At 49.1% G+C, this 17,704-nt stretch overlaps 1 protein-coding gene across 4 annotated transcripts in view; it reads left to right on the top strand.

The window, feature by feature from the left end:
• LOC139048920 (myocardin-related transcription factor A-like) overlaps positions 1-17,704 on the top strand; it is a 263,394-nt gene that overhangs the window by 203,191 nt on the left and 42,499 nt on the right. Inside the window, exon 1 of one of the 4 annotated variants that reach the window (XM_070523882.1) lies at positions 16,012-16,262. The exons of the other annotated variants lie outside the window; for them this stretch is intronic. The gene's annotated coding sequence lies outside the window, so the exon portion shown is untranslated. Of the gene's footprint in view, positions 1-16,011; positions 16,263-17,704 lie in introns of those variants that run through there. 4 annotated transcript variants of the gene reach the window in all.

Here is a 17,704-nt window from a genome sequence, read left to right as displayed (position 1 = left end):
GCGTGAAAGAGAGAGAAAACGAGGAGGAGTGAAGGCGGGGGAGGAGAGTGTCGCTACGTTACGAAGTTTAAGGGCTTTTACACTAGATGGCGATAGATGATGTTGTAAAACCTGATTAAATAAAGTAGGCTAGGGGACTATTTGCCCCCTCCCTGTTTCATGCCAATAAGCATCATAATCATCATCGTCATCTGTACACTGCGGACGCCTTACCTCTCCTGCCTTCCGTAAATGCTGATATGTGCGCAGACAGACGAAGGTTCTCTAATATGTGCGGACACGATACTAAAGTTGGGTCAGAAACATTGTGGCAACTTGGACGTGTCTATGGCTTCGTTCAAACGCCCTCGCCTATACACGTTAAAGGACGTTCGGCCGCTCAAGTAGAGAAAAAGAGAAGACTTTGATGCATGGAAATCTTCACCAAGTTCGTGTATATACTACATCTACGACAAGTACGGGCTGCTGCAGTATTGCGAGCAAACGGCAAAAAAAAAAGAACGAAGGCAACGAACAGGGGCTGAAAGGCGCGCAAGACTGAAATATGTAGGCCAGCCTTGACCAGCATGTCTAATCTAGTCGACTGGGAGTACGAGAGTCCTTGGGAAAGGTTTTTCACCTCGGTCGGTCTTCAGTCGCCACGAGGCACTTCCAGGCCGTCGCCGCCTCCTCCTTGCAACCCACTGGTCTTTTTAAAAGTCGTCACCCACTCACTGTATACTCCGGGCCAGGCAGCGCACCGGTTTCGAAAGTTGCTCTTCTTTCTCTCGTAGAGAAAAGAAGAAAGAAAAAAAGAAAAAAAAAGAAAGAGAACACCCAAGTTTTCACCGCCTCTGCTTCCTTTCCTTCGACCCATACGCTTACCACCACGCCCTCTTTCGGCCTCTTGGGTGGGCAAAAGAAAGGAACAGACGGCTCGGAGCGGAAACAGACAAGTCGTCTGGAGGTGGGCTCGCTGCAGTTTATGCGGTTTAGTGTGAGGCTCTCGCGCAATCTACCCGTGCCTCGCTGAGAACGTCCAGACTCTGACGTAACGTACCAGAAGACCGTGCCTTGCGTTATGCATTGCAAACTGTGCTCCCGCGGTGAGATGATCGTCTGCTGGCATAGCGGTACCCGCCTGTCTGAGCGTTGAAGCAGACGACTGTACGTTGCCGGCGCGTGGCCTTCCGCTGTGCCTGTGGCCACGGGTTCGGGACAGGTGGTGACCAATAAATGGCAGTCACGTGCCTGTGACGTTAGTTGTCGGGTTGTCCCGCTTTCGACGTCCGCAGTATGGCAAAAAATTAAACCTTCGAGATTTGTGTGTGTTAGTGTGAGGGTAGTAAGGGCGCGATGTGGACATCATCTATCGTCTGCTCAGCAGCAGCGAACTATCGGATGATTTATCCAGGGCATTCATGCGACTATGCGCCTGTCTTACAATGTCTGCGCCAGAAACGTCAAAATAAAACCTACTTACAAAATGTCCATAGAGTTAGCGTCGTACTTGCTCTCCCCTGTGAGTATTTAATTCGGTCGCATAGGGTGCACAGTCGCATCCGCCGTTAGCGCCGCAGCATGGATGGATGGATGGAAGGTAGGAGCGTCCCCTTTGAAACGGGGTGATGGCAGTTGCCACCATGCTCAGATTTTTATTTTGTCTTTGAATGTGGCAAGAGGCGCCGCGTAGCGGAGACACCAAGTCGCCCGACGGTTCCCGGGCAGTTTATGCAGCATAAGATTTTAGGGACAATCTTCAATCTCGGAGAACGTTCAGATCGAGTAGTCTGGATTACCGACATGACATCATGATAACAGTGCGTAGTCCGTAATCTCACGTTATGCCTACAAAAAAGACGTGTGTCGAAGCCGGTACATAGTCTGTCTGCTACGCACCTCATTCGTCTGTGTGTGGTGAATCTACGTTCGTTTTCTCAAAAGCTTGTATCCGTCTTTCTAAACGCATGTCACCCATGCATCCACCATGCAATAATACCCTAGTGCCCCTAATACCTCTCGATACCCTAATCTTCACACATAGTCCATACTGTCGCCGCTGTACACTGCCTAATTCCATGGGCTTCAACAAGTTCTTGCTGCAAGTCGGTGATTCCGTCCCATACGTTTCAGTTGGTGGCTAAAGCCCTCTCCGATTCGCTCGAAACACCATCACGGTACAATTCGACAGTGCAAAAAAAAAAAAGACGGAAGCCGTAGCCTCCTCTGGTGTCACTTATCCAGTGCACATGCGAAGCCTAGCCACTGGCATTTCTACAATGCCTGCTCAGTCACTCCACAATGCATGGTAGCCAGTGCTCCGCTGCGGCGCGGCACCACATTCGTCACATTCTTGGATGACGAGCGCTGAGAAGAAGCCCGAGGGAGAAAAGGACACATACGCCTTGCGTTGTGTCTCGTTAAGCGCTGTTCTTACAAAAATCAACGTCAGACCAACCGGCCTAAGTGTCTACCTTATTAAACTATGTCGGTAATGCGTGTTATTGCTAGAGCATGGACAACTTTCGTTGCACGCTCCTGGCTCTTCGTGTCTTCTGATTTGCTTTCGCTATCTCTTGGTCACCCGCCGTGGTTGCTCAGTGGCTATGGTGTTGGGCTGCTGAGCACGAGGTCGCGGGATCGAATCCCGGCCCCGGCGGCCGCATTTCGATGGCGGCGAAATGCGAAAACACCCGTGTACTTAGATTTAGGTGCACGTTAAAGAACCCCAGGTGGTCAAAATTTCCGGAGTCCTCCACTACGGCGTGCCTCATAATCAGAAAGTGGTTTTGGCACGTAAAACCCCAAATATTATTATTATCTCTTGGTGTGCAATGAGAGAAAGTTGACGGGGCTCCAACGGCACCCCAAAAACTGTGACCAACTATTGAGAAAGTGGCGCCCTCTGTGTGACCCCCCCGGTCTCTGGCCAGGCATCGAGAAAATGCTGTAGCTCATGTCCAAGGCTTCCGAAATTTGGCACAAAAAGGGCAGGTCGAATATTTCGCCTCTCTATACGTATGCCCACACGTCCAGCTGACCTGCGTACTGGGCCGCACTGTATAGGTGGCTGCCGCACACAACTACGCTCATTAACTGTGGCAACCACGCGCACCGTGCCTGCTCTGAATTCCCCTTTTGTGCCACGTGCCCGGGACGCCTCCTTTTGCCCGCTTCAACGTGGTATGCGCACTGCAACGGCAGCGGTGGCAACAGTACTGGCTGTGTTGCGTGATTCTTGGCGTGCTGGTTGGGTTTTACAAAGCAATGCGCAAAGCAAGGCACGCGGGACACCCTGTCGTCTCCGTGGGCTTGCACTGTAACTCGCATAGACTGTTCAGCCCTGCGGTGCCGCAGACGATAAAAAAAACGCAGCTTCGAAAGAAAAGTAAGTTTTACAAAAGTCGAGAATAACCGTTAAGCGGTGCTCCCAAAAGACTAAGGGGGAGGAGGGGAGGGGGTGTTGAAATAACGATCGTTAAGTGCGACGCCTCTGCGAACAAAACTGCAGCACTGCGTCGCTGCGCGGCTCCCTTAAGACAAAAGAAGAGACAGAAGCAGAAGGCGAAGCTGGCCAAGCAGACGAACAAGAAGAAGTTAGCAGAAGGCGAACGCTATAAAGTCCTGGCATTCCACGGGGATTTTCGCGCGGCTATTTCTCGCCTCTCTGGAACCCAAAGTTCTGGAACAGCTGCTTTCTTCCTCACCGTCTTCTTTATTCTTTTTTTCTCGCTTTTGTTTCGTAGCAGAACAAGAAAGACAAAGTGAGACGCGACACCAGGGAGAGTCAGTACTGTAGCTAGGCCGCGCGGGTGGCAGTGTGTCTAGACGAGGACGGGGGGACACGGGACGAGTTGCGTACAACGGGAACGGCTAGCTGGCTGGCTAGCTAGCCAGCCAGGTTCTTCTGCAAGAGAGACAAGCGTTGAGCGATCGTGCAGACGGCGCCGCGAAAGAGAAGGCGGGCCACCACGGTTCGACGGCCGTCCCACTGTCCTTGTTGGACGACACGCGTTTAGAGTCCTTGGAGAGAGCACCCGGTTGGATTCGAGCCTCTTTCTAAGACGAGCAGCATCCAGCGGCATGCCGGCGGTTATGCCTGCCTTTGACGAAGAGACGTGCGCGAAGCTTTCACAAGAGCCTGCTATACAACGCATGTGTACCCGCGTGCGGCCCTGAACTCTTACTTTCTTTTCTTTTCTTTCCTTTCCACTTTCATTGCAGTAGTTGTAGTGTGTGCATACCGCGGGCGGTGCGGCATGACTTCGTCTTGGCTGCTTGACAATAAGATGCATGCGCGCCCGCGCCCTAGAGTCTTGACAGATCACGCGGCCTGTTATAAATGATGATGTCCTCGAATCTACTGCGTGGAAGCTCTAGTCTCCTCCGTATAGTAGCCTCGTTTTCGTTGAGTATGACGTTATCCCTCGCTTCGTGACATTGCAGACCCAGGCGTAGACATACGGACGGACGGACGGACGGACGGACGGACGGACGGACGGACGGACGGACGGATGGATGGATGGATAGATAGATAGAGAGAGAGAGAGAGAGAGAGAGAGAGAGAGAGAGATAGATAGATAGATAGATAGATAGATAGATAGATAGATAGATAGATAGATAGATAGATAGATAGATAGATAGATAGATAGATAGATAGATAGATAGATAGATAGATAGATAGATAGATAGATAGATAGATAGATAGATAGATAGATAGATAGATAGATAGATAGATAGATAGATAGATAGATAGATAGATAGATAGATAGATAGATAGATAGATAGATAGATAGATAGATAGATAGATAGATAGATAGATAGATAGATAGATAGATAGATAGATATACAACCCCGCTCTATTCCATTCTCGGTTATAAGGTCTTCAATAATTTCTTGCAATTCATCCCCCGTGTTGCTGAACAGGAGAATGTCATCTGCAAACAGAAGGCTGTTGTAGATATCCGCCGTTGATCCTCACTCCTACGTCATCCCAGTATAACAGCTTATAGCTAATAGCTATAATCCATAGATAAAAGTCGTTAAGTCTGCTTCCTTCGAGCCTCAAATTCAATTCTCAACATGACTTCCCTAATTCCATCCCTCTGTTTACTTTCTTCCCCATAATCTATCTCGGCAGGGGAAGTCCCTTCTTCAAAGAGTACGGGCCAGGGTGCTCTTACTCTTTCCGTCGTACGGGGTCTAACACTTGAAGACCACGCGGTCTGTTCAGTGTTAAACGTGTATGTTCCCTCCCCGTTTCTATAGCCTGCTTTATAAACGCCTGCTTATAAAGCAGACGTTCGTCACCCGCTGAGTCTGCGCCCATGAAACTATGAAACTAGGCTACGCAAGAGAGCATACTCAGTGCTGCGAAAAAAGCTATGCGAACGAATCAAACAGACATCTATCTATACGCTTTGACTCACGGAGTGTAAGTCCGATGCAAGCCACTACTGCGATTTCTCTGCGAAAAAAGCATCCACGCTTCTGTTTAAATGCACATCCATGCGCCAGGGCAAGGTGTTTGAAAACGTTTTTTTTTTTCTATTGCTGTACATGGTATTACGAGCTGGTCGTTCGCGGATAGTCTGTAGACACTTGTCGAGAGAAAGTACGGTCACAGTCCCAGAAGATGTCTATATAGAACCTGCATACTTCACAGAAAAAAGGAACACTTCCGTGACGAATTTCCGCAGACCGCACCGTGTCTCCCTATATACGCAACACTTTTTCAATGGCCCAGGTGAAAAGAGGCGAAGGTTCGCCTCATTCGCAAAAGTTTATTGTCCAGCTGTTCTCGGACTCATTTGCGACGTTCAGGCGGCATATGCGAGTGGCAAGAGTTTTTATCCGTTTCGTATTTCCTCCACGCTTTTGGTTTAGCTCAACGAGTGCTCAGCTCCTGGAAACGTTCTCGTAGAGACGAGAAAATGAAAACACGGATGAAAATCTAGAGGAGGCTTGCGAGGAACAGACGTCACTATGTGCGTCACGCAGTCCTGGTCATCCGGCAAGTGTTACGTATATGCTCGAAAGGCAGTCTCTCTCTCTTTTTGCGTCAGGGTTTGTCACCGGCAAGCGAGGCCCCACCCTCACTAAGCTAGCACCCCTTTGGGCGTTTCTTGTCTTTTTTATTATTATTACTGTATTTGTATTTTTCCCGCCTGTACGTCTGCTTGCCTCCTGAGCTGGACCATTCCATCTTATTTCTGCCTTCTTCTTGTCGCACCTATTTTTGGAGGTCGTTTGTGCTTTGCTTTTTTCTATTCATTCGTCACCTTCTGTAAGCTCTCTCTCACTCTCTCTCACTTTCTTTCTCCCTCCTTCAATACGGTTCTGCGTGCGTTCCTTCACTAAAAAAGAAAGTTATGACGCACGATGTCAGGAGCACCGAAAGGTTTTTTTCCTGCCGCGAAGTCCTTCCGTGCGCCTCATCACGTTTTCTAGACGCCCGCCATATCCTTCTAGCAGCGGCGGGCAGCTCGTCGTGTCGGCCATTTTCTATCGAGAACAAAATCCCCGATTGACTGTGCTTTCGAGGATACAGTGGTTCTGTCACGCGCGTACTCTTGAGCGTACTTAGCGATCGCAAGTTGCGAACTCATCATCATCATCATCATCATCAGCCTGGTTACGCCCACTGCAGGGCAAAGGCCTCTCCCATACTTCTCCAACAACCCCGGTCATGCACTAATTGTGGCCATGCCGTCCCTGCAAACTTCTTAATCTCATCTGCCCACCTAACTTTCTTCCGCCCCCTGCTACGCTTCCCTTCCCTTGGAATCCAGTCCGTAACCCTTAATCTTGCCTCCTCATTACATGTCCTGCCCATGCCCATTTCTTTTTCTTGATTTCAACTAAGATGTCATTACCTCGCGTTTGTTCCCTCACCCAATCTGCTCTTTTCTTATCCCTTAACACATATATAGCATATAGCACATATACATGCAATTCAACGCAGATCAAACTGAACTAGAGCACATCGAGCTGTATGCGTTTGGAACTAGCTGTAGATCAAATTCAACGCAGATCGAACTCAATGCAAGACAAAGTAACTCAGGGTAGAAACTCGGTGCAGTCCGAACTCCGTGCTGCTCGAACTCATTGCAGACTGAGTATAAGGTCGAACTCAGTGTGTACTAAACATGCTACAGGTCGTACCCAGTACATACCGAACATAGTGCTGGTCGAGCTCAGTTCAACTCGAGAGGAGCACAGATCGAGCGCCGCTACAAGTCGCTTTTTCAATCACGCTTGGCTTCGATCCTCACGCTTCGTGCTACGATAGCGCTCAAAATGTTTGGTGCAAATCTACTTCAGTGACTATAAAAACGGCAAGATGCGGTAGCACTAACACATAGCCGGCAATCCGGGCATTCCTTGTGTTGTAGTCTGGTCCTAACCTGGATGCAGACGGCTGTACTGCGTCTGCGTGCCTGGGAATGGACTCCGCTCATGCGCTGTTGCTTTCAGCGTTTCTCGTTTAACGACTTGCGAAAAAAAAATAACGCTTGTACTAAAACGAACGTAGGAGCCTTGCGCAAGCAAGAAGCTCCGTCTGCCAGCGTCGAAAAGCTGCAGTAACACTGTCTGCACAAGCGAAGGTCAACCGTAGGTTCGGTCATTTGTATGGTTGGGGCACGACAGCTGAACGCTCGAAGAACGACACCGTTTTCGTCCACTAATAAATCATGGTGTATCCGTCTCGCCTGGAGAGTTTCAGGAGGCGGACGTCTCCCGAGCTTAAAAACAATGTGCCGAGTGAAGTTCACCGTGGAAACTGTCACGTACACCCACCTGGCGACTCCCCCTGTGTGAGAGCGACTGCTTCTCTCACTTATTTGACTCCCTTTAGGGAGTTCTCGTAAGGCTTCCCGCTCGCGTTTAAGTACGTGTTCTCAGTTTGGGGCGTAAACAAATTAAATCTCCTCCGTCGGTGTGTATACATTCTAAAACCGTTCGCACGCTTTCGCGCGTATGTTTGCCCAGCAACAGTAATTAACAGCAAACAACAACAGCAAAGTAACAGCCCAGCAACAGTAACAGAACGCCATGTGGGTTATCTGCGCGTCATCGTATTCTTGAGAGGAAAGTAGCCAGCGCCGAGGTTTTGAGAAAGAAAACACATGCGAGACAGATTGTGATTATTGTTGTGGGTCGAAGGCGTGCGCCCCAAAGGGTGTAAATTGTTTTCTTTTTTTTTTGAGCGATCGAGCACTTTCAAAAATTGAACAACATGCCCCCATGTTTGACTCCCTTTGGCTAGGTCTCGTACGTCCCCCATCTGAGACATCCACTTTAGTTCGCGTAATCGGGGTAAACTTGTGCCATCACAGACTATACGTACGACCAATTTCAAAGAGAAGTAACTGCGTCTCCCCTATTGGTTGCCTTTTGCGAGTTCTCGTAAACGACCTGCTCCCTCTTTCTATAGTTCACCCACTCCGACTGGGCGTAAGCAGTTGAACTTACTCCATCGGGGAGTACACGATCATCTTTCAAAAGGGAGTGACTGCTTCTCTTTTATTCAACTCCTTTTCGAAGACTTTCTTACTCCCTCCCTTTCAGTATCTAGTTCATTCACTCTGATTGCATGGCTATAAGCTCCTACACTGGATTTGAGAAGTGTACGAGGACTCTTCGAAATTGGAGTTAAGTACGGGTCGAGCAGTTAGTCCTTCACAAAGGAATCGAAAACACTCCATTGCTTTTTTTTTTGTATGCCCCTGAAGCAGACAAATACGTTTTCCTCTATTTGTTTGCGCTGTAGTATCTTGTACCACATTACCTTTATTTTCTCCTTCCGTATTTCTGCGCATGTCCACGTATATTATTCGGCATTATTTTCCTTTGGAAAGACTTGCAATAGTACAGTATATATAGGTGCGAAACGCCCGTCTTGGTGTCTTAGTCGTTCTGGTGTTACGCTGCTAAGCACGAGGTCACGGGATCACATCCCGGTCGCGGCGGTGACATTTCGATGGGGGGCGAAATGCAAAAATGCTCGTGTCTCCTGCATTGGGGGCGCGTTAGAGGTCTCCAGGTGGTCGATGATGATGATGATGTCCTGGATGAGTCAGGTGGTCGAAATTAATCCGGAGTCCTGCCAACACCGCGTGCCTCATGGTCAGATAAGGGTTTTGGCGCGCAATACCCCAGGTTTCTTTTATGCGCGAGTCTCAAATGTCTCTTCATTGAACACAGCGCAACACCGGAGGCGTCTCATTCGGGTTATAAAGGCTCTTTACATTCAAACGATAACTTTTGGTTATATAAGCAATTACGTCTACGGGTTTTGTAAAATGAATTATCAGTTCAGTAGCGTCGCTGAGAAAGACGAAAAAAAAGAAAAAGAACAGTCTAAACCACGACCTCGCTCGGGCCAAAATCTACAGTAACATTGGTCCCGTTTCGCAATCCAATTGGGTTCCATTGTTTCATCCGTAAGGAGTACACTAACATGATGATGGAGAGGATAGCGCAATAAAAGCTTTCATAAAAGAAGTAGAGACGTGGGATATGGAACATTCTTAGTGGCTTAGACTAATAGATAGATAGATAGATAGATAGATAGATAGATAGATAGATAGATAGATAGATAGATAGATAGATAGATAGATAGATAGATAGATAGATAGATAGATAGATAGATAGATAGATAGATAGATAGATAGATAGATAGATAGATAGATAGATAGATAGATAGATAGATAGATAGATAGATAGATAGATAGATAGATAGATAGATAGATAGATAGATAGATAGATAGATAGATAGATAGATAGATAGATAGATAGATAGATAGATAGATAGATAGATAGATAGATAGATAGATAGATAGATAGATAGATAGATAGATAGATAGATAGATAGATAGATAGATAGATAGATAGATAGATAGATAGATAGCCGAAAGAAAAAGAAGGCAGGAAAGAACGCTAAAGTACAATACAGTTTTCCATCACCGACGAGCGAGCTGCACAATGGAGAACGGAACTAGCTCGGCCAAAGTTCACAGCCGGTCAAGGTCTTCCCTTGGCACATGACGGGATAAACCGCATCGGTTTATACCGGTCGTGTGCCCTTCCTTCTGGAAAAGAAAAAGTGCGAGGAAAAAGTTTCCAAGACGAGATGACGTCGGAGACGAAAGCGATGATCAAACAAACATCCCCGAGCTTCAACAAGAGAAAAAAAGAAGAATGTGTGGGAACACGTCTACGCGCATACGTCGAACGGCTTGCGGTGGAAACCGCACGTCGTCTGCTTCTCCGCACCCGTCGAAGAGCAGACGAAGACGCCTGCAGACGGACGCGTGCGGGCGGACGTATATGCGGGCCTCGTCTGGCACGTAACAGGCCGTCTGTTTTCGGTTCCCGGAATTTGTTTCATTTTACCCTCGCCGTGTTATTCTAACCCACTTTCGCGGAGCCATTGGCCGTTTCATTATTCGCTGTTTGCTTTTCTCTCGTCTGCCTTCGTTTTTGTCGTCCTCACGTTTCGCAGCCGCGAGTCTTAGCCTTCATCCATCGTTTTTCGTTGTGTTCCTTGTTTTGTAAACAGCGTCGTTTGAATAGACAGGTTTATAGTGCCGCGCAAAGAAAGCATTTCGTGGCAACAATGGAAAACTTAAGCTAGCTCTCGGCGTTGCGTAGTATTACGAGGACTTTCATAAGAACAGAAGGCGCGCGGACGCGCGCTCCAAATATATTGAAGTCCGCAAATCCACCCAATTTCATGGCCCTGTAAGACCACGAAAAAAAGTTTACTTACATACCTTGTGGTCATTGGTAACTCTTGCATGAACCTCACGCGAACGGTTCGATTCGGAAATATGGCTGATCGATTGCCACGTGACCACGTTTAGATTAAGTCGCTTTATACGGGTCCGGACTTTACGGCGGCACGCAGCGTCGAACCGAGACATCAACGTGTTCTAGCAGGGCTTCCGGTTCCCTCGGCCGTCTGCAACAGCTCTGTTTCCCGACTGTTATCGCTACAATGAAGGTGCACTGCACCGTGCTTGTCTTTGCCTCGTCCGGATATCGTTCCCGCTATACCAGCGCATAAACGCTGCTGACTCGGTGGTACCGCGCAGACCGACAGGCTAGTGTTTACATGATCTCGGCAGGCCGATTCCAGTCCAACAAGCCGACTCGACACGCTTCTGTCGGGTTCACCACAATCGCGACGTTATACGTGAACACGACGGAAACGTTAACGTCAGCTTGTACGCTATTCCGGTAAACGGGAGCGGTTTGGGCGGATTACCGGACGGTCGGGGCGTAAACGTGAGCGGTGAAGCCGCCTGGTGTTGTAGAGCTCAACCAGACATACGCATAGCTAAAACTGCAATAACTCACCATATCCTGCTTCGCCACTCGTGCAAATTTTTGGCAGCGGCGTAATTGTGAACACGATTACGCCACTGTCGTAAATTTACCCCAGCAGCTAAGCAGAATACAGTAATTAGCTCTGTGTTTGTGTGGTTGAGCTTTGCGCCACCAGCTGGCGCCACCGATCGGGCCGCTCACCTTGACGCCCCCGCTAAACCGGAAAACCGCCCGCGCTTGCCCGAATACCGCACACGCTCAACGTCTCTAACGTCCCGATTGTGGTTAACCGTGGACAACCGTGAACGCCGTGGACCACCAGCTCATGTTGTCACGCTTGTAGAGCATTTAGTAACAACAAAGAGAAAAAAATGTGGTAGGAATATCCGGAACCTGTAAGTTTCTAAACGTGTGTATTTGAAGAGCACTCGCCACGGCACCGTTAGTGGTGGTTCACAAGATAACACAGCAAAAAAAAAAAGTTTAGAATAATGAACTTGGTGGCACCAGAGAACGCCATGTTTTTTTAAGGGACAGTCATAAAATGCTTTCGTCCATCCGGACCTTTTGCGAACGCGGATAACCAAGTACGGCTTCAGGGTGGCCTTATAGCGTAGCACGTACTTGACTTCGGCAGATGCAGAAATGCAGCATTCAGGCCCACTGCCTAGAACACGGACTTCCGCATCGTATTGTAGGCACCGCCACCTGCTCCTGCCATAGTTTGTCAACCGAATCCATTTGCAAAACCGTTGCGCTTGAAGACGAAAAAAAAATCGCAGTTCCTCCCGAAAGGCGAATCACCGATTGCGACAGCAAATTAGTAAACAGCTGTACGAAGTAAGGATAGTAGATTTATCGGGCGTATATACTTGTAAACATTCGCTTACTAACTAAATTAACAAGCATGATGTCAAGCATGGACACATATCACTCGATGATAGTTCAGGACAACATTCATTTGGGCTAGATGGCGCATACTTGAATTAGGAAGGAACAGAGCCTACTAAGACGATCACAAGAGGGGAGAACGGAAGAGTGGCGCTTGTCCTGTGTCGTTCTCCCCTCTTGTGATCGTCGTAGTAGGCGCTGTTCCTTCCTAATTCAATCACTCGATGAGTGCGGACACTTGCTTTCAAAACGCCGGCCGGACTAAGAGCGGCAGCGGCGTAGAGCGAATTGACCTTCGTGGTGCCTCTCGCTTCAGCGCGAACTAAGCGACGGAGACACAGCGAGCACGAAGCTATTAGTACTGGACGCACTCTATCTCCATCGCACATGGCTTTCAAGATACTAGAACGCCCCCCCCTCCACCTTCCTCCCTCCTCCAATGCCTTGCGCGAGACAGAAGACGGCGCGCTTCCTTCCCGCTTTCCTCCCAGGCGTGCGTGCGACTGATCCACCATTGTTCCCTCACCCTTTCGCTCACACGTACAGTCGCGATCAATTTGAAGGTGATCGCGCGAGCATCGACCGGCGGGCCTTCCAAGCAGCATAGCGGCCGATTTTGGAACTGCGAAGATAAAAATTGCGCTGCCTTCTTCCCCGATTATGCTCTTCCAGGCTGCAACCATAACCCCCAAGACCAACTAGCCACATTTTTGTGTTTGTTTCCCTTTCATGGCAATGATCTGTGTGCGTCGCTTCCTCATGCATATCTTGGCTAACAATGACGCCTCTGTGCAAAAGCTGATAACGCAATCAAAATGAATTCGCAGGTTATGCCGTGAAGGGTGACGGGAGTGACAGCTTTTCAGAGAACACCAAAAGAGAGAGAGGGGAGCTATCTGATGTTTCCCTCTCGACCGACGGTGATGACGTAACGTGGCGCTGCTCCTAGTTTTGGTCGCCGCTCGAGCGATCACCTTCAAATTGATCGCGACTGTACAGTATCCGGCGTGGGGCGACGATGTTATCGCCCTTGGACTTTATACAGAACACGACGGCGACGGCAGAAATGCGCCTGGAGTGTCCACATAAATGATATCGCAATAAAATAAAAGGAAAGCAAGGGGGTGTGACACGTCGTAACCGTAATTCCGAACGCCCGAAACATATTGCAAGCAGCGTCACTGATTGGGCTCGCCATTGTTGCATCGTGTTTGTGTGAAGCGCGAACGTTTGAAGGAGACACAAAAACAAGAAGTCACTAGGGCGAGTGCATAGGCAGTCGTGCCACCTGCGATAGGAAAGCGAATTCTCGCGGCACATTCTGCTTATCCTTAGAGAGCGCTGCTAAAGCCCGCTGATGGTCGTGTAAAGAGACATTGACGAAGTATATTCTAGAGGCAAAGGACTTTAGTAGCATTATTCCGGTTTTGTTCGTGTCTATCGTCGCTATAAAGCTTAGCTATACTTTGTTTTACAACCTTTCAAGCTTCGAAGGAGCGCTCGGAGAGGACGTGTCGAATGTGCCATCAGTCATAGGTGCTCCCCAATATGGCGGCCATGACGCCATCTCTGCTTTCGACCGCTTCCGCATTGTGGCACAAAGCAAGGCCTTCGATAATCGTTTTCGTTACTCTGAAGGTCTCCGAGGTGGCGCAATGCGGACGCCACCTATATAGCTGTGCCCTCAAGACATATGCGCCCAAGTGAGGTGACGGGACGACTTCTAAGCGACCGTCCCAAGCGCCCCTGCGTCATTAAGCTTTCTTTTTTTTTCATCTTTTTTTTCTTCCAGGGCCTTCTGCTTTCTTGCGTCGAACCGCTCCAGACCGTTGCGAGCATGTGTACGCCAGCGCCGACGATGTCTTAAGCCTAACCGACGTATGTCTGCAAAGGCGAGGAGGCCATGTTTACAGACACTTTGTCGTTGTCTAGCCTCCTGGCCCCTGTAGCTCGTTCATCTGTTTCCTGTCACCGAAGTCAGGGTCAGTCTGCCCGTGAATGACGCGAGAACCCAGGAAAAGTTCTGGTATTAAATTTAAAAGACTTGGGAGGGGCGCGCGGGAAACAAACGTTGTTTGGCTGCCAGCCCTTCACATACCCTGTTTACTTCCTCGGTCCCTTTTCAGCGTCGGATCAAGTCCCCTTATAGCGGCCGTCATATATGTGCTACTTTAGACTGCGTGACACATCGGTGCGCAGATTCAGCCATGCAAAACACACGGCCGCATATGCGCAGTTTTGTCACCAGTCGTTTGCTGCAAGCTTTCTTACTGATAAAGTTTATTTTCAATTTCGCGATGGTGGTTTTATTATGAAGAGAAAAAGGAGGTCAAACTTCTGTTTGTTTGTTTGTTTGTTTAAATTTCGCGCTGAAATCCCAGCGCCAGCACGTTAGTGTGACGTCACAGATTTCAACGCGCTTTCTCGTACCTGGGCCGTTGTGGCGCTGTGAATGTCCTCAAAGCTTGCTAAGTGCAGTTTTTTTTTTTACTTGAGAATACAAAGTACAGTTCATTCTTACCAATGAATGGTTAAACAAGCACGAGGAGGCTGCATCGAAATCCATGACGTCATGGCATGCTGCATGGCTTCAAGGTGGCGTCGCAACCCGTATTTCGTTTATATGTCCCTTCTGGCCTATTGTGCCTTTCATTGCGAATATTGGGTGTGCGCCTTCTTTTTCCCCCTTCCCTTTTGGTATTGCAGAAGCGTAATTCACGGTCGGCGAAACGTGTATGGAGGGGCATTGCAGTTTGTACGAGTTTGTAGGAGCCGTCGTCGTTCTGGTGATACGTCGTGGAGAAAGTTAATGCCATAGCTCACGCTACGTTAAGTTTGCGCCGTTACCGCGCGACCGCGGTACGTTAACGTGAACTCTCATGACTCAAAATTTATATCCTCGTATTTAGGCTGCTTCTGCGCAGAAAGCATTACCAGAACTTCCTGGTACCCTCAGAATGCGATGAAGACCTTCTTTATCGATAAGCAATTCGCTGGACCCTGAGTGCACGCTGTCACAATCCATGACGTCACTGCAGCAGCTGCTTAGTACAGAAACTTCAATGTAGCGTCGCCACTGCGGTCGATCGTTCGTTCGTTTCGGCGTGTTCTCTGCTTACCAAGCTTACCAAGACTCCGGTCTCTGCTTACCAAGCTTACCAAGGTCAAGCTTACCAAGACTCCGGTCTTGGTAAGCTTGACCTTGACTATTTCGGTATTTGAGCACTTTGACCAAACGCTTTAGCATTCTCGACAGGAAAGTAGCGAGCGCAGAGTTTTCAAGAAAGGAAACTCAAGCAAGGCAGGTGAAGATTATCGTTGTGGGACAAGATAAACCCCAAAGGGTGCAAACTTTTTTCGAGAGTGTATTTGAGAAATGTGATTTAACAATCAAGTCTAACTTAATAAGCGGAATGTAAACACGCTTGTATACCGCGCAAATAAAGTAGAGCGTATCGAAGAGGTGAATATACACATTTCGTTAATCAGAACGCGTCGCTTTGCGTGCGACTCCCGCAAGAAACTGCATAACTATTCTCCAACAAGCGAAGTTACAGGCGTCGCACAAACTACGCAACGCGCATTAATTTTCTTGTTGAAGGCATTTCTTGCGTAAAAATGCGCAATTAACGCAGCCAGTTTTTGTTATCCGAAAGGCGCGCGCTTGTTTTCTCAAAGTTTACATTTCGGAGTTTGACACTAGATGCCGCCAGTTACACCACAACTAGCCGACCCCCACGCAGCAGTCCACACGCGGGCGTGTACGGTTTCGCCAAGTTCGGTGGAATCGCGCTGGTATGTCCGCGACATTGGGCAGCTGTTGCTTGTTTCTGTTTGCTTGCTCGGTTTTCGCTGGGGCGAGATCTGTCGTTGCATCGTCTTAGGGCTACCGGGGTCCCACTTCTGCCACACCTGTCATCGTACTTTGCCGTTTCGGGCAGGCCGCAAGGCCGAGTGCGTCTCAGTGCCCGCGACGCCTAACACAGCGCCAGATCGGCCACATCCGCAACGGTGACATAACGCTAGCGTCGTCTGCCCACTCCGAGGAAATGGCCCCCGTACGTACTCTCGGTTCCGTAACACACACACACGTCTGGCCTTGCTGTTTATTTGTTGTTGACAGGTGTAACCGAGTTGAATAATCTGCCTGCCTATGCCGAATGTACTCGTATAGGTGCTGCATAATCAGGCGGCTGTTAGAGTGAACTCCAATGCTACTTAATTCTTGCCTTCTGCAAACTCGTCTGCCAAGTGTCGAGCAGAAGTTAACCAGACGGCCGCCGCAACCGTGTCTGCGTTATGACGGAACGAACTAAAAGAAAGAAAAGAGGTTCACGAGCGCTCTTCACGATTTTATCGCCGGTGCCGTGAAGTACTGCTGTTAATCGTTATCTCTCCCGTTCTTCTCTTGAAGGATGCCGCGAAGGTGTTTCGTTGCATAGATGAAATACCTTTGGAGGGAAGAGTACGGCGTAGGCCGTAACATCGTCCCCCATTGCTGTGTGGTTTCGACGGCGACCACAGTCTGTTATGCCATTTTTCGATCGTGCAAGGAAGACTCGGCGTAAGAGCAGTTTTCTGAACGTTAGCATTTCGCGTCGGGACCACGGTGGTGGGCGCGAGTTCCCATGTTTCGCGAAGGAAAAAAAAGGGGTGGGTGGGAGGGGGGTCCTTTAAATTGGGCCGCATTGTCGACGACGCCGGAGCAGCCGCTTGTCGCGTTGGGCGACGGCCAGAATCGAGTGATTTACACGGTCTCGACATAGTAAGGCCGCCGGGACACCGAACTTCCTTTACTTTTTTTTTTTTCGAGTATATTGACGACGGGGAGCGCGGAGGTATCGTCGTGGTACCGTGGTAAGTACGTCTTGAAGGCGACAGACCGAGAACCCTTCCTTTACGCGCCGTGATCGTGGATCGATAGGTTACAAGCAGCACGACTGTCGCATTGATGAGCAGCGCTGTCGATTTCGTGTTTGCGGCGAGAAGGGCGCGCGTCGCAGTCTTGCGATGCATCGAGTCGATGTGTCTAAAAAGCGTCGCGTAGTGTCAAACGAGCGTCGTCTGTTGATCACCGTCTGCTGTGTCGTCTGGTATGCCTGCGTGCATTGTACTACGCGCGCGGCCGTCTGCTGCGATTGCAGGCGCCTCCTGCCATAGGCGTTTGGCCTCCACCGTATTCTTGTCTGACCAGTGAACCGACGCGAACGGAACAGCACTAGATTGTTGTGCGCGTAGTGTTTTGTTTTGACACGTCCGAAAGGTCAGCGGCTCCTTGCTGAGCCGCGGGAGGTTGTGAACAGAGAAACGAGAAAAGAGAAATTTAACGCAGCCGATGCTGGGTGCCCGGGCGGGGGATTAGGAACAGACCAGCTTGCACGGCGGTGCGCATAGTTGGTTAAGAAACGTTAGGCGATTGCTACGAGGCGCGTAGGAAGGAGGAGTCCGCCGGCTGGGGCGAGAAAAAAAAATTAAAGAACGGGGGTGGGGTCATTAACTT

The sequence above is a fragment of the Dermacentor albipictus genome, chromosome 8 (genome assembly GCF_038994185.2).
Source record: "Dermacentor albipictus isolate Rhodes 1998 colony chromosome 8, USDA_Dalb.pri_finalv2, whole genome shotgun sequence".
NCBI lineage: Eukaryota > Metazoa > Arthropoda > Arachnida > Ixodida > Ixodidae > Dermacentor > Dermacentor albipictus.
This window is presented reverse-complemented; position numbering and strand designations above follow the sequence as displayed.